Here is a 15,792-nt window from a genome sequence, read left to right as displayed (position 1 = left end):
CCTACATAGGCACGTTTATAGCTCTCAGTGTGTTTCTTTTATGCTGTGGTAAAATAGCCACCTTGTTGCACATTTAGGAGGGGAAAAAAATGGGAATTTAAAGATGATCCCTCCCACACACCCCCAGATTAGGGATGTGATTCTGATAAGAAAATTTTTATTTCAAAGGAGTGAGATCATCATTCTTTGTGGTTTGTGGCTTTTAGCACAGATCTAGAATGTACATTCAGGACTGAGTGAAATCTAGAAAGGATGGTGCCTAAAATATATCCCCCATCCTTTAAAAAGTTACAGAGTAGCCAGGTACAGGTGACTACTCATGAGGCTGAGATTCAAAGCCAACCCGGGCAGGAAAATCCATGAAACTCTTATCTCCAATTAGCTATCAAAAAAACCCCCACAAAAGAATAGCTCAGAGACGCTGCCTAGACCTGGAATTGAAGCTCCGGGACTGGCACACATGTATGTGTATGTGTGAACACACACACACACACAATTATAAAATAGCAAAAATTCCATTTGAAACACACAGGTTGACTGTATTCTGCTTGGGCTTTGTCTGCCCTTGAGCCTTTCCTTTGATGTATATGTTATGATCTCAGCATAAATATCTACCCATCCTGGGAAGGCTCAGGTTTCTTTGAAATGTAATGCACAGAATTGCCCAAGCCCAGGACATACCATATAGAAAACCTGAAAAGAGAAAGTAATGATATAAAATCCACTCCTGAATTTAAAGCACTCAGTTCCAAACAGAAAGCTCAGCCACCCTGGCCAAGAACCCGCCTGCTTTCATTCCAATCCTTTGTTACCTTGTAAGTATCTGCTGAGACCCTGACACTGAACATGTTGTACGTGGAATCTTTTCATACTGGAGGCATTTCGGATGTATAGGGAATCAACCTGTACACAATAACTCCTGGAAATAAGAAGACAGGGTGGTGTATCGCTCTATGAATGAGTACAATATCTGAACTCCGGTGGCTCACACCTCTAATCCAAACCCCTCAGGAGGCTGGCATGGAAGGATCAGTGTTTGAAGCCAACCCAGGCAGAAAAGTCTGTGATATTCTTATCTGCAATTAACTACCAAAATAATCTAGTCATGGAGACGTGGTTCATGTGGTAGAGGCCCAGATTTGAGCAAAAGTATCAAATGAGACCACAAGGGCCAGAGTTCAAGCCCCAGGGCGGACATACATACACACACAAAAGAAGTACCATAAATAATTTACCAGCTGAGGTTCTATCTCTAACCATCCAACCATCATCCCAAACACACATGGACATGCTGTGTATTTTTAAGAAGCAAGTGTCAACTCAACGTTGACTTACGTGAGCACACTGCATCGTGAGATCAGTAATAACTGTTAAAAAGCAGATGAGTGTCAGTAGTCTGGAAGTCACACAGCAGAGCAACCAACGGGTAATTAGAAAACAGTGATAAGTAATCGGAAGCGCACTGTCTACAGAGTGCGTCTCTCAGGTTGGAGGGTCAGAACTGAAGGTTGGATGTAAATTACGCAAATAAAGAAGGATGGCCAGAAAGCTCCTTGGAGAAGAGATGAGTAATGCACAGTCAAGTGTGTTCAGGGGAAGGCTAGGAACGAGTCAGAGAGGAGAGAGAGAGGAGTCGCCATGCTCTATTAGACAACCGGAAAACATGGCTGATCATAGAAGTGATCAGGAATTGTAAGTAACACACACACACACACACACACACACACACATCTGTGTATGCACATAAAAGAGAGCGTATCCTCCATTCTCCCCATGGCTGAAGAATTTCAGACACTCTGCTTGAGATTCTTGGCGCAGAACTTGATGGTCCATTCTAGGGTGGTCATTCCTCTTTGTGAGCCAGAATTGGTCTCTGTGGCAGGAGGGCCCGGCCTCCTGCCCTCCCCGCCTCATCCAGCATCTTACTTGTGGTAGAAAATGGAAAAACACTTCTCTTCTGTTCAGAAACCCTTCATGCCCCATGCTCTGTGCCTTGGGTCTCATTGAAATCTATTGATCGTCCCCACAAAATGCAACTTGGAGAGGTGAGCATTGAGGTTCCTTTTCCCACCACGCATTAGGTGTCATCCATCAGTTACATAAGGGGTCTTGATTTTCAGGCATCTGTGTGTGCCTACAAGCTGCCATTTGCCTATCTCCCCTCTCTGTCTCTGGCATTCCTCTCCTTTCCAACTTCCTTTCCGCGCATGTACGTGAATTATTACGACCGTATTTACCCTGCTTCAGACTCTCCATTTGCTCTCTCCTCTCATTCTCAGACGCACCCACCCCAGAGAGGGCCTCGATCACAACCAGCCATATATGCCAATTGTTCAAAAGGGGTTTCACCATGGTATTTCATACGGGCATGAAAAGTACTTTAATTAGATTTTTAATTAGTTTGACCCTCCACTCTGGCTTCCCTGTTTTTTTCCCCCCATCCCTCTTCGTATTTCAACGGCTTTCAGTGAGTTTCTTTTTGACATCTTCATTCACAGAGGTAATGCGTTTCCCAAGTGCTCAAGCCTCGAACATTTCCTCTTCCTTGCCCCTTCCCTCGGCTAGTGTCCTTCTATGCTGACCCCACGGTCCGTTCAGACTCATTACCTGCACACATCTCCGAGTAGGAGAAAAGCAAATGAGAGATGATCACCTACCCTGGATTCCTGGCAATGCCTGTGTGTTTCTGCTTCTCCTAAGCGACGTGTGAGATTTGCTTCCCCTGTGCTCACTTGCATTTTGTGCTAAAACAAAACAAAAAAAAAATGAAGATGAAGAAGAAGAAAAAAAAAAGCAATTTGGGCAGTTGTGGTCCTCTAAGGCCAGCATCTCATTTCTCAGCCTGTATTTCCCAAATGATATTCCAACAATCATACGTAATTTAGCATGTGATGGTCTTGATTCTGGTGGGCCCAGGAGTGATGATGTGAGAAAATAAGGTGTATTGTACTGGCTGATGGCTCACGTCAGCCCAACACCACCACCAGCTGACAGTAATCAGGCGACGGAGAGCAATTAGACAGAAATTGCCCAAAATTTGCCTGAGAGCTGCGCGGAGGTAGGAAGGTGACCACCACAAGTGGTTTGGTCAGCAGGCTGGGAGTTTGGAGTCTGAAATGTGTCCCTTGGAAAGTAGGTTGTGTTAGTGAGCCACCACCGCCCTCCCCCCCACATAGCTCACGGATAACTTTGAAATGTAAAGAAATGGCTGTTGTTTGGGAGTACCCATCTAAGAATGGGGGTTCCTGTGGCACCGGTGGTTCACCACCTCTTCCTCGTGTGATGAAGAAGCGGGTGCAGCCCTTGCTACTTGTGTAGGGAAAGGTGTGAGGCATGTTTAAAGAGATTCCCTGCTTCACGTTCGGGATTTACGTTCATGCCCTCTCTTCTCTTTGTTCTGGTCTTGCCAGTGGTTTCTTCATGGTATTGTATTCGTATCATTTCAAGACCTTCCCAACCACTGTGACCCCATTGGTTACTTTTGTCTATTGGGTGGTACTGGCATTTGCACTCAGAATCTAACCATGCTTGTTTGGCTGGTGCTCCGCTGCTTGAGCCACACCTCCAGCCCTGCTTATTTTGGAGACAGAGTCTTCTCACCGACTCACCTGCCTGATCTGCTACGGACTACCATCTTCCACATCTCAGTCTCCAGAGGAGCTGGGATTCCAGGTATGAGCCACCAGGCCCTGGCTTGTTTCTGTTTCCTTCCAAGCATGCCATGCGAGAGAACAGAAATCCATAGATACAGGCCCTCATTCCCGTGATGTGTGTGAGCTTGTTTTCAAAACTCTGCAAAGTCCTTCTCATGAGCTGAACAATGAATTGACCTAAACTATGATGGATTTTAAAACAAACTAAATGGTCTCTGTCTTAGTCCAGGATCCTGGCTTACCACCGCCTCTCTGGCTCAAAATCTCCAGGAAGGTTGCATATGGGGTGTGTTGGGTCTTAGCTAAAGGTTGGAGCGGACGTGGGAGAATGTCTTCCAGCTCTCTGCACCTTTTGTCAAATGGCTACTTGGGCATCTCCCGGGGACTGGTTTATGGAGGACTGTTTGCTTTTTGTTGGAGCAGAGAATCGGAAGGAATGGGAGAGCGTCTTGGGATCTTTCATCTTGGAAGCATTCTTTCATGACTTCGTTCTTGTCCACCATGCGCAAAGGCTTTCTAGGGTTCACTGAAAAGGAAAGGTTTGGGCCAAGGTGTGATCCTAACCTTGGAAAGGGCCTTTCCTACACCGACGACCTTTGGAAGTCCACAGGTTGTTTTCCTGAGGGATCTCACGCGTTTACCCTTCCTCTAGCTCCAGTCTTAAACCTCCTCCATGCCGCCATCCTCACGAAGCAAAATATTTACATTTCCCAAGTTATTTGGACATGTAACATGTTATTATGCCCTGTGGGAGTAATTCTACAGCAGAAGCCGGGGGGGGGGGGAGGAAAGGTTCTGTTACTTTGAGAATTAAATAATTTTAAATCTCTGAGCCAGAATTTTCCCAGATCTTCCAAAAATAAAATCCATTTCCGGTCTTCCTTTGTAGCTTCATGTCCCAATCAGTATTTCTGCACCCTGTTTGTTAAATGATTAGGGGGAACACAAAGGAGTTTAGAAATTGGTGCTGGCTCATAAAATCTTTTTTAGGTAACCTTATCAAATTGGACTTTGAAAGAGATAGGGATAAAAGTCTTAATATTCTTCACAGGAAGCTTTCCCAGATCATTTGTCAAATCTTCATGGTGGTTCTATACACTCTCTCTCTTTCTTTCTCTCTCTCTCTCTCATTTTCCTGCTTAGACTAGCTTCCAACTGTGATCCTCAGATCTCAGCTTCCTGAGTAGCTAGGATGACAGGCATGAGCCACAAGCTTCTGGCTTCACTATTGTTTCCATACAAAATGGCAGTCTGGAAGATTGTCTGTTTAGTTTATCATGGTTTCTTGGCTGAGCCAGTATTTTCAAGCAATGCTTAGAGGAAAATACTTTCTTGACTTGGACCATCTGATGACCTACATGTCTACACAAAATCTAGAGAATCTTTGGGGGTTTTGTTTGATTTCTCAGCCAGTTCTTTCCTATGGTTTGTGCCAAGCCTCCGGGTAGGCTTTTGGAGGGTAGGCTTTGGGAGTGTGTAGGGGTGGGGTACATATCCATTCCTGCCATGTGCCAGCCAGCCAGCCTTTCATGAAAGGACACATTTTTGTGCAGCCAGCAGGCCAGCGAAGACTACCCACATGAAGATGAGTAAACCATGACCAGATGCACGCACATGCGGGCATCTGGTCATCTCAAGGGGCAGGGGTGGTTTTATCTCCCTGTCGCCGGGGGGGGGGGGGGAGGGGGGAGGGGGGAGGGGGGGATATGCAAACTCAGCACACATATTTTTATGTGGCAGATTTTTTTAAAGCTAATTGTTCATAAACCATGACTCCATGAGAAGCCTCTAAGGGACAATAAACTTCTCTGCTCTTCGAATACTGTAAAATAAAATTCAGTAACTGTGTGATCGAGTCAAAGGGAACTGGTAGGAAACATCACCAGTAGCATGCAATATTCCATTGAGCATGGAAATACCTTAATTACACATGATAGGGCAGGCCAGAAATTGGAGCAAAGGAAAACATTCAACTAAAAGTAGAACTCATGTAATGGACGTGTTCCATTTCCATTATACTTTCCTCCTTTTGTGGGTTAATAAAAGTATAGGTATGTATGGTTTTTCTTTTTTCTTTTTAGAAATAATGAGGGCAAGATCTCAATTAGCTAAACAGGATTAAGACTGATTTTTAATGTATTGGGAAAAGAGTTCAACTATCCAGACCACATAATCTCCTGTCTTACAAATCATCAAAAAGAATAACCCACACCTTCATGATCTTTGAGTCTTTGCTAGCAGAGACACATCCTAAGTATTATCCAGTCTCTGTGATTTTTTTTTACAAATTTGAAAATTAGACATTGCTAAATGTCACATAATGAAAAATGCATTGTAACCACAACATTTATTAGATGACACACAGAATCACTGGAGATACATTCCCAAAATTATTGTGTAATATACATCATTAGATCGAGCTTAGCACAGACTCATAAAAAATAAATCACCTTCGTCATTACTTTTTAAATTAACTGGATTTAGAGAGTGAGGGCCGGTTTCAGTTTGGGTTCCCCATCCTTTTATAAATTTGAATTCCATACAGTATTATAAACTCCTAAAATATGAGAAATCCACGGCCTTTTTAGAGCTCCTATGAATTTTCTCTGGATATAAAACCCCCTAAAGTTCCATATACTTGAGGATGGAAGTTCAGGTGTCTGCTCCTTGTAGTAAATTGCATTAGTACATTGTTTACCTAAATATTGTCAGGTTTATAGCAGAAAATAAAGTAAAATGAACTCGATGCAACACCACCACCACCAACAACCAAAAAAAAAAAAAATCCAGTTGTTTTGCCGAATGTCCTTTGCTACAGGGTTGAGGGGTGGAATATGAAATTTAATGAGCGGAAATGTCAAGGCCTGCATGCTCAGACAGAGAAGCACACGGAGTTCAACTTAAATGGCAGTGAATTAGTTAACGGGAGGAAAGAGATAAGGGGAAATAACTAGCTCCAATGTCTGAATTCACATTGCTTGACACAGGAACCTGAAAAGCACATTGTAGGTTGCCTGGCCCGTTCGATTGACATGTTTATGTCCTGACGATGTTGTGTAAGCTCCCTTCAGAGGAGTTTCCCCAAATCTAGCTTTATTTGGTGAAGTTTTGGTCCTGTTTTGTTGTTGTTGCTGTTCCTTGTTTCAGAAATATGTAGTTGAATTTTTAAAAAAATTATGCGTGGCTGGGTGCTTGTAGCTCACGCCTGTCATCCTAGCAATTCAGGAGACTGAGATCTGAGAATCACAGGTTGAAAGCCAGCCTGGCAGCAAAGTCCATGGAACCCTTATCTCCAGTGAACCAACTGAAAAACAGAAGTAGAACTGTGGCTCAAAGTGATAGAATGCTAGCCTTGGGCAAAAAAAAAAAAAAAAAAGCTCAGGGCCAGCAACCGGGCCATGAGTTCAAGCCCCACAACTGACACACACAAAAAAAATTGAGTTCTGTTTTGACACATGATCAAGTGCAGTTTTACATAGAACAGAATCATATCTTGAAGTCATGCTTCGGTAAGGGTTTAACTTTTAAAACTATAAAATTAAAGACAAGAAAGACTAAATACATGTGAATGGAACAGGGGTTTAGACAGACATACAGCAATATATCATGGAGATAATAATTGAACTGTATTTAATTTCTGCCTAAATGTTGCGTGCATGGGTTTTAGCCAAATCAAATGTATACGCCTGAGATCCATTTGACTCTACTTGACATATCTGTCTCGTCCTTCCTATATGGAAGCCATATTAACCCAGAGGGAAGATTGCAGGTAGTCTTTGATGAGGACCTACCTCAGTTTGCGTTTTCCCTTGATAAGATATAGGCTACTGAATGAAAGAAGTTCCCTGCATCTTTAGATAGATTCCTGCAGCATTGCCTGGCACAGAGCTCATTCGCTCGTGGAGTGTGTGAAGGACCCGTTCTGTGAATGAAGGGATGAAGGAATGTGTGAATGAATGAATGAGCAGAGGCTGTGACTCTGTTTCCCTGGGAGCCTTCCTGCCTTCCATGTCTGTCTGTTGATAGTGGCATAGGTCTTCCTGAGTCAGAGTGAAGGTGTGTGCTATACTTCTCTACGGGGATGAGGAAGGTGATTAGAATTTGGACATGGAATAGATTTTAGGCGCCAGCCTCTAGCTCCGTTTCCACTGTGTTCTGCTTCGTAGAAGAACCCCGAGATCTTAGAATTCTTTGCACAATGAGATGCCGCCGTGTGCACTCTTGAATAGCATGGTAACGGATCACGCTAGGGTCTCCATTTGATGGGTTCCTCTGGTCTTTCTTTCAATGGCCTGGACGTGGTTTAAGTCTATAATCAAGCCATCGCTTGATTATGCACCCACACCATGCTGTAACTAAACAATACAGCACAAAATGACCGTTCAAAAATAATCCACTTCTTTCTCTCTCCGGCACAACTACTGGAAAAGTTGCATTTGGACACTAAGGAGATGGCAGTAGCCTTGGCCACTGTTTGCAGCCTTTTAATTTTTGGTAGCATCCCCCTCACTGGATCGATAAATCTCTCTCTCTATTATGTCCATTAGAAAACACAATCAAAGAGCTAACCTCTAAGAATAAGGGCTGATATGTCACTGCGGATAGCAAAGGGCCGCGGGTATCAAGTGGCTTAGTGCAGTGAACAGTTTCTCTACTGTGTATTTTTGGTGTATTTTTCCCAGGTGCTTTGCCTGCGTCTGTGTTTTCTTTTGGCATTTGGGCTTTTTGTTTCTCAGTATGAACGGCATTTTGACAAGAAAATGTTTAATCAGACTGAAATGAGCTCTCGTCGGCTAGGTATATAAGTAAGAGAGATCAGTCACCCGATCCTCCATCTTCCATTTCCTAAAATGGGCTTTCCACCTAAGAAACAACCTCCAGTGTTTAGAAAAGCCTCATTTCCTTGCCAACAGCAAAGCCTGCCAAAACACTGTCTCTGAGAAATGAAAAGGAGAGTGGAGGTCCAATTTCCAGGTCTCCTGGCCTTATCTGTGTTCTCTGTCTTTGCAATCTGCCTTTGGGGTAATAGAGCGTGTCATCTGGGAATACATTATGCTGTTAAAGACGCCTCCTTTTTATTTTTTATATGGGTTTGGATGGGTTACAGTGACCTCCACTGTCTCTGGTCAGCTCTTCCAAACGTACGTTTTATGAAGAGTTACATCTTCCCACCACTACTACAGAATGGACAAATAATTGAAATCTCTTTCAGCACTAGACGTAACCTTTAACTGTGTATTAATTTTAAATTGGTTTCTTTTTCTTTTTCCTTTCTGTAAAATCTCTATGAATATCCTGGACTGGACCTGTATAAATCTAACCCTCTAATTCCAAAAAAAAAAAAAAAGAATCTACCTCTGTGTCCTGAACATATTGCTTAGAATGAGTTTTAGTTCTTAAGTGGTTAAGTTGCAGGCCTGGTTCCTAACAGAACATTATCAGTCATCTCCTGTCAAGAAAAACATAATGTCTAATCTTTGACAGAAACGAATTACTTCATAGAGAACAGGTACATTTGGGCTGATACTTGTTGTCAGCTTCCACGGGGAGACGAGGAACCTAAGAAATAGATTTCATCAAATTCTGAGATGGGAGGAAATGAAATCCTAGTAAAGAAAACAAGTTATGTCTCTGAAATGAATTGTACGAGCGGGAGGATATATCAGGTAAAAAGTGAATGTTAAAATCATTTGGCAACAGATGACATGAAACATTTCGGACAGATATTGGAGGACGGACCTTAAAAAAAAAAGTCGTGGCATTGCCGGTCTATAAAAATATTCATGTATTCCAGAAAACCAAGTGATCTCTAGATCTGGGAATTGCTTGTAAACATTTTCTCGTTTTAGTGCTACTTCCCCCTTGCCCTTGATGGTGGTGCTTCTTTTTTTTTTTTTCTTTCCTGTGGATTAAACAAAAGGGTTGGCGGAATCATCTTCACCCCGTGATCGTGAATGTATGTAAAGGGGGGTTCTCAACACCAGGTTATTTAAGTAAAGGACCCCATGCACAGTCTCCCCTCTGTGAAGAATACAACAGAGCTGGGGAAAGTAGAAGAATGGGACAAACGGCTCAGTAATGAGGAGCACTGGGAGGAGGAGGAGGCTCTGTGTGTGTGTGTGTGTGTGTGTGTGTGTGTCTATATATATAATATATACATATATATTATGTATATATATCACAATGTAGCTAGGCTGACTATATAAAGCGCTAAGACAAAGCCAGGTGTCAGTGGTGTACGCCTGTAACCCCAGCGACTCAGGAGGCTGAGATCTGAGGGCCCTTGCTAAGGAAGAGACTGTGAAGATTCCTCCCACCCAGATTTCCTTGCTCTCCAATGTTCCAGCACCCACCTTCTCCCCCTGTGTTCCCCTTCTCTTGTTTCTTTTGCATTCACTGATGTAATTTCAAGGCTTGAACCAGGTATGAATTCTGTGTGAGTTTAGGGGCCCAAAGCTCCTTCGGTTGTAGCCAGCAACATGGAGGTACAGAAAAGGCACATTTGGTAAGCCTGACAGCCCTGGGGCCGTGCCAAGGTTGATGGAGGTTTCGGTCATCCCAGATCACCTTTGACTGCAGACGTTGGCATCAGAAAGGAGGGGAATGAAACACAAGGCCTCAGATCACCAGGAATAAGTTACCCAGAAACGAGAGGAGGGAAAGTTACAGGACAGGGCGCTGCTTCCGTAACCGTGTTTTGTACTTACTGCCTAACGACATTACAAATCCGGGTAAACTCCTGAGCTCTTGGCGATTTCTACGTATTTATGCATATTGAATGAGAAGAACAGCAATTCTCCAGCGATTCCCGAATCTTTCCCGGAGGGGGGTAATACCCACGCTCGAACTCAGGGCATCGTACTTTCTCATCGGGTGCTCTACTACTTGAACCATGCCTCCAGCCCTTGGTTTGGCTGGCTCATTGAAGGGGGATATCTCAAGGACTTTTCTGCCCTCTGGTTGTTTTCAAACTATGATCAGCCAGGTGTCCATCTCCCAAGTAGCTGGGATGATAAGAGCCCACCACCGTGTCAGTTCTTTTTTTGAATAAGATCTTCATCGCCAAGGAAGATAGCCACAAAGAGCCGGTTCCCTTGCATCACCAACTCTGTCCCTGAGCTGGAGGGCGGCCTCTTCTTCTTCTTGAGCTTTACAAAAGTCAGCGTTGATAACCAGCTTCACACAAAGGAGGAGGAGGTGTTGAGAGTCACAGTCTCTCTTGCTCGCTCTCAATCCCTCAAGTGGCTCCTGCCTATTGGTTAGCCTTCCTAACCAATATGATTAGGAGGTAGAGCACAGGTTTCCTCCTTCACATTATCCTGATCAGAAATAAAACCCTGGGGCACGCCAGCAGTTCCTGAAGCAGCAGGTTAAGAAAAAAAAAATAGGAGAAGGGGGATTGGATCAAGAAGGAGGGTACCCTCTTCTCTTGGTAGTGGTTGGGAGATCAAAATAGCTTGTTTGAATATGGGGAACAAGAGAGCCCTTTCTTCTGAAAGCCCTCGCCCCCACTGGTGTGCAGTTTACTGATAGTTAGAGCATGAGCAAATGGCTTAATGGCTAAAAATGTCACCTCCAGAACTTTCCAGAGGTTAATCAATACTGGGCCTCAATCAAAACTTTGCCATTATGTTTCCAAACACGAGGTGGGGGGAGGGGGTCGCCCACAGAGACGACGTTTACATATTCACTGAAATTCTTGCAGGGCAGCAGGGTTGGGTTCTTTAAATTGTTGGGGCCTTGTCAGCCAACCTCAGGTCCCTGTAGATTCTAAACAAGGAACAGAATCCTCCAGCTTCGCACTTGTTTTCCCCGAAGAGGGCTGGAGCTGCTGGCTGAAATGTCAGAATAAAACAAGACTTGCCTATTTTTAGCCTCTGCGCGTATACTCTCCCTCCTCCTTAATCATACATCAGATTCTCCAGAGCGGCCCCTTCTTTCTGCCAGCTTCCCAGTTAGGTAGAGCTCAAGTCAGTAACTAGAAGGAGAGACACACTTCCAGGCAAGTGACAGATGCAGAATGGCGTTTTATTATAGAAACAGCCAATTTTGTCTTGGCTCTTGGTGGGGGGGGGGAGGAAAGGGGGGGATTGTCCTAATCAGAGAATGACCACATCTTCAGACACAAGGCGGAAGGCCCCAGCCCCAAGGTCTCCCTGAGGACTTTAAATGCAGGCACTCAGATGAAGATGCTTTGTGCCCTGCGCCTCTGGCAGCTTCATTCCATCATAGAAGCTGGAGATACTGGGGTGGCCGGGCTTCTACCTTCAGAGAGGACTTGGGGTAGGAGTTGGTGCGGGTTGGCACCTTTTCAACACTGAAGCAGACTTTGAAGCAAAAAGAAACCAGAACGTTCCTCCTAGAGTGCCCCTCCTCTAGCATGGAGGGCCCCGTACCCCTGTGGCCTCTGCCCTTACAACAGCGCACCCCTCACCCACTTAATTGGAGATTGAGTGGAATAAGGTTGGGAAAATAAATCTTTGTAGTATCTAGGTGAATGAATGGCAGGTGAGTTGGGAGAGATTGAAGTATAGAGAGAGTTGGAGCTAGAGGTCTGTTTGGAAGTGTTTTTGCTCATTCATTATGTGCACATTTATTTTGGCCTACTTTGGGCAAATCTCTATTTATATAATATATAATTTATGTAGTATATTATACATTATATACACATGTATATATAGTACATCTCTACATATATATTACATATAATATATATACACACACATGTATATATAGTATAACTATATGTACTATATATTATATACACATGTATATATAGTGCATCTCTACATATAATATATATTACATATACTATATATACACATGTATATATAGTATATGTAATATATTATATATAACATATGTTATATATACTATATAGTATATAGTATATGTTATGTATAATATGTAGTATATTATATATTTATATAATATATAACATATTATATACATATTATATATACACACATGTATATAGTGCATCTCTCTGTGTGTGTGTGTATATATATATATATATATATATATATATATATATATATATATGTGTGTGTGTGTTTGTATCACTTTCCTGAGGCCACAGTAGTAAAATAATGGTAGAAAACATAAATACCAAATAAAATCCAGTGTCACTCAGAGCTCACTGTTGTATGAGTTAAGGCCGGATGAAAGTGATTTTTAGGTCCAAGAAAGTCATCCTTGAAGCCATGTTCACTGACATTTAGCGGAGCACTAGCCTGTGGCTCAATCTGGAGAAAGAGGGCTTCAATCGAGGGCCAAAGACACCCAAGCCGGGGGAGGTACTGGGGTTCATGTCCATAGGAGTTCAGAAGCCAGGGCTTCTGAAGAAAAAACAAACACACAAAATGGTGGCCTCTGAAGTGAGAGGAAGGAGGGGCTGTTTCACAGCTGAGGTGTTCACTCAGTGAGATGGTAAATTTTATGCCATTTAGGAATTTTTTATGAAACTCTATTTATAAAACTTCGCTTTGTAGAAAGAGCCTTTGGAGGACCTTATGAGAGCATGTTTGTTGAGTTGCCTGGATGGGGAGCAGGAAGACTAGTGGGAAAATATCTCCAGGCCTGTCTAGGCCACAGCGGTAGCAACTTTCATGTACACTTGAGGATGGCTGGGTGAAGCTGGATTCCAGAAATACTTACAAGGTGTAGGCCAGGACTTGGGGTGGTATGACCGGTGAGGCTTCTGAGGAAGAATGAAAGAGATAGGAAGGCTTCTGGTATGGGAAGCCATCGAGTTCTTGCTTTTCCAAGTTAGAACAGACCATCGGATTCAGGAAGAATGAGAAAAGTTAGAGTCAAGGGTGTCCAGATTTCAAGTGGAGACTGTTAAGGGTTGAGAACCTCTGTGATATCCTAGGAAAGGTGTCAGTGTGGCACAGGCCTGCTTTGGCCTGGTGGCTCTGCTCATAGGAAGGAGGAGAGGAGCTGCTTTGGGATCAGAGAGGATTTGGGAAATGTAAGGTCTTGGTTAAACTGGTTTCTTTTCCCGGATGGAAGTGTAACACGCCCCAGACTCTTCAAGAAATAGCACAGGGTGGGAGTATCTTTTGAGATTACGGCGGGACCTGTTAGTCTAATTTCAAAATCACCTCAGGCAAATACATTTCACCGTTTTCAAACTAGCCAATCACCAGCAGATTGTGAATCCGGGCAGAGGACCGGGGCCTGCTGAGTTGGGGTGAGGGCCTGCTCTGTGTGCTTGCTTGCCAGATTTTTGGCCCATTGAACACCCTTCTGCACAGAAGGGAATTTTGCCCTGCTGAGATTCTATCTATCTATCTATCTATCTATCTATCTATCTATCTATCTATCTATCTATCTATCTATCTATCTATCTATCTATTAAAAGAGATACCGACTTGGTGGTTAGAAACATATGTCGAGTTCAGAAAGTGTGTCAAGATTATTTATAAATGTACAACTCATCTGTCTTTAGATGGGTTTAAAAAAGAAACATGTGGTACATTAAAAACAATAACAACCACCCCCTCTCCCCCGGGTCCATGTCTTGGAGTTCATTTCACTTAGCATCATCTTATATGGTCATATGTACAAAGCTATTGAGCTTTTCTGTTAAGATTATCCTAGATTGTATACTAATTATTGCAAATAAGGGAAACCATGGGACCTATATTTGTTTGGGCCTGGCTTACATCACTTAATATGATTTTTTTTCCCCAAGTCTTTCCATTTCCTAACAAATGGGGCAATGTCATTCTTTCTGATGGAGGCACAGAATTCCATTGTGTATATAGACCACATTTTCTTGATCCATTCATCTACTGAGGGGCATCTGGGTTGATTCCATATCTTAGCTATGGTGAATAACGCTGCGATAAACATAGTTGTGCTGGTAGCTTTAGTATAGCCTAGTTTGTGATCATTTGGGTAGATGCCCAGAAGTGGGACTGCTGGATCACGATTTTTTGTCTCCTTTATATGTTTGTCCCCCATTGTCCCTGTATTTGATTCTGGAACCCTGGTACTGTATATACCTTTATTTGAATTAGGGAGGGGAAGGGGAACAACAGAATGGTGAGACAAAGGATAAGGGGGAACCAATGGAACGGTGAAACTCACAAGACAATGTATTGGAAATGACCTGTACAACTTGGCCGGGGGCAGGGGGTGTGGGGGGGGGGAGAAGGAGAAAAATGAGGGAAGGGGTAACAACTTTGACCAAAAAATGGATTTATTACCTTACTTATGTAACTGTAACCCCTCTGTATGTCACCCTGACACTAAACAGATTAAAATAACCATCATTTTTTATTTTTTTTAAAAAATCACCTGGATCTGAGTTGATTCAGTTAGGAAAGAAGCAGCAGTAAAGTTAGTTAATAAATTCATAAATAATAGGTTATCTCTCAGATGCTTTCTCGGCCCTGTGATTCCTTGAAATCTAATTCAACAACAACAACAAAGATTCAGTCATTGCCATCAGTTCAAGATGGGTTTGTAACATATTCTTGGGAGCTGTCTTCTGTGGTGCATCAAAATTCAGGCAATGAGTTATAGCACTGTTATCTGGACTTTACAAGAGACCTAGTGAGAGCATTTTTCATTTAGTCTTGTGTGCACAAGTGGAACATTGTCTTTTGTTCCTTGGTCCTAACCCCCCTTCAGTGGTGTGACATCTTTTCATCCATTCTCACAAGATTGGCTATGAGATAGTGCCTTGCGTTTCCCCCTGAAAAGCTGATTAATTTGTGGAAGTATTTTCTAGAGTTGATAAATCGATGTACAGAACAAAATACAACACTTCATTTTAAAAGGAGGTGAATAGTCTTCGTGTGTGTGTGTGTGTGTGTGTGTGTGTGTGTGTGTGTTTGAAGTACATTCTAAATAGTGTTCAATCCAAAGAATGCAAATGTGGAAAGCAGTAGATGAAGCAGACTTTTAAAACACAGGACTTTTGGGGGCTTCAACAAACTGATGAGTTTTGTTATGACAAGAAAGAGACTGTGGCTGTGTGTCATTCTTCTTAGTTAGTCTTAAAAATCTTCTAATTCACCATCTATCCTAAGAAATAGGTTGTCAGGGGCGGGGGGACTATGAACATGCTAACTGTTGGCGTCTTTAAATTTTAAGAAATGAAAGCAATCCAAAATGGAAGGATTAG

This window comes from Dipodomys ordii, unplaced genomic scaffold (assembly GCF_000151885.1).
Source record: "Dipodomys ordii isolate 6190 unplaced genomic scaffold, Dord_2.0 Scaffold112, whole genome shotgun sequence".
Lineage (NCBI taxonomy): Eukaryota > Metazoa > Chordata > Mammalia > Rodentia > Heteromyidae > Dipodomys > Dipodomys ordii.
The sequence above is the reverse complement of the archived record's forward strand: the minus strand, read 5'-3'. Positions refer to the sequence as shown.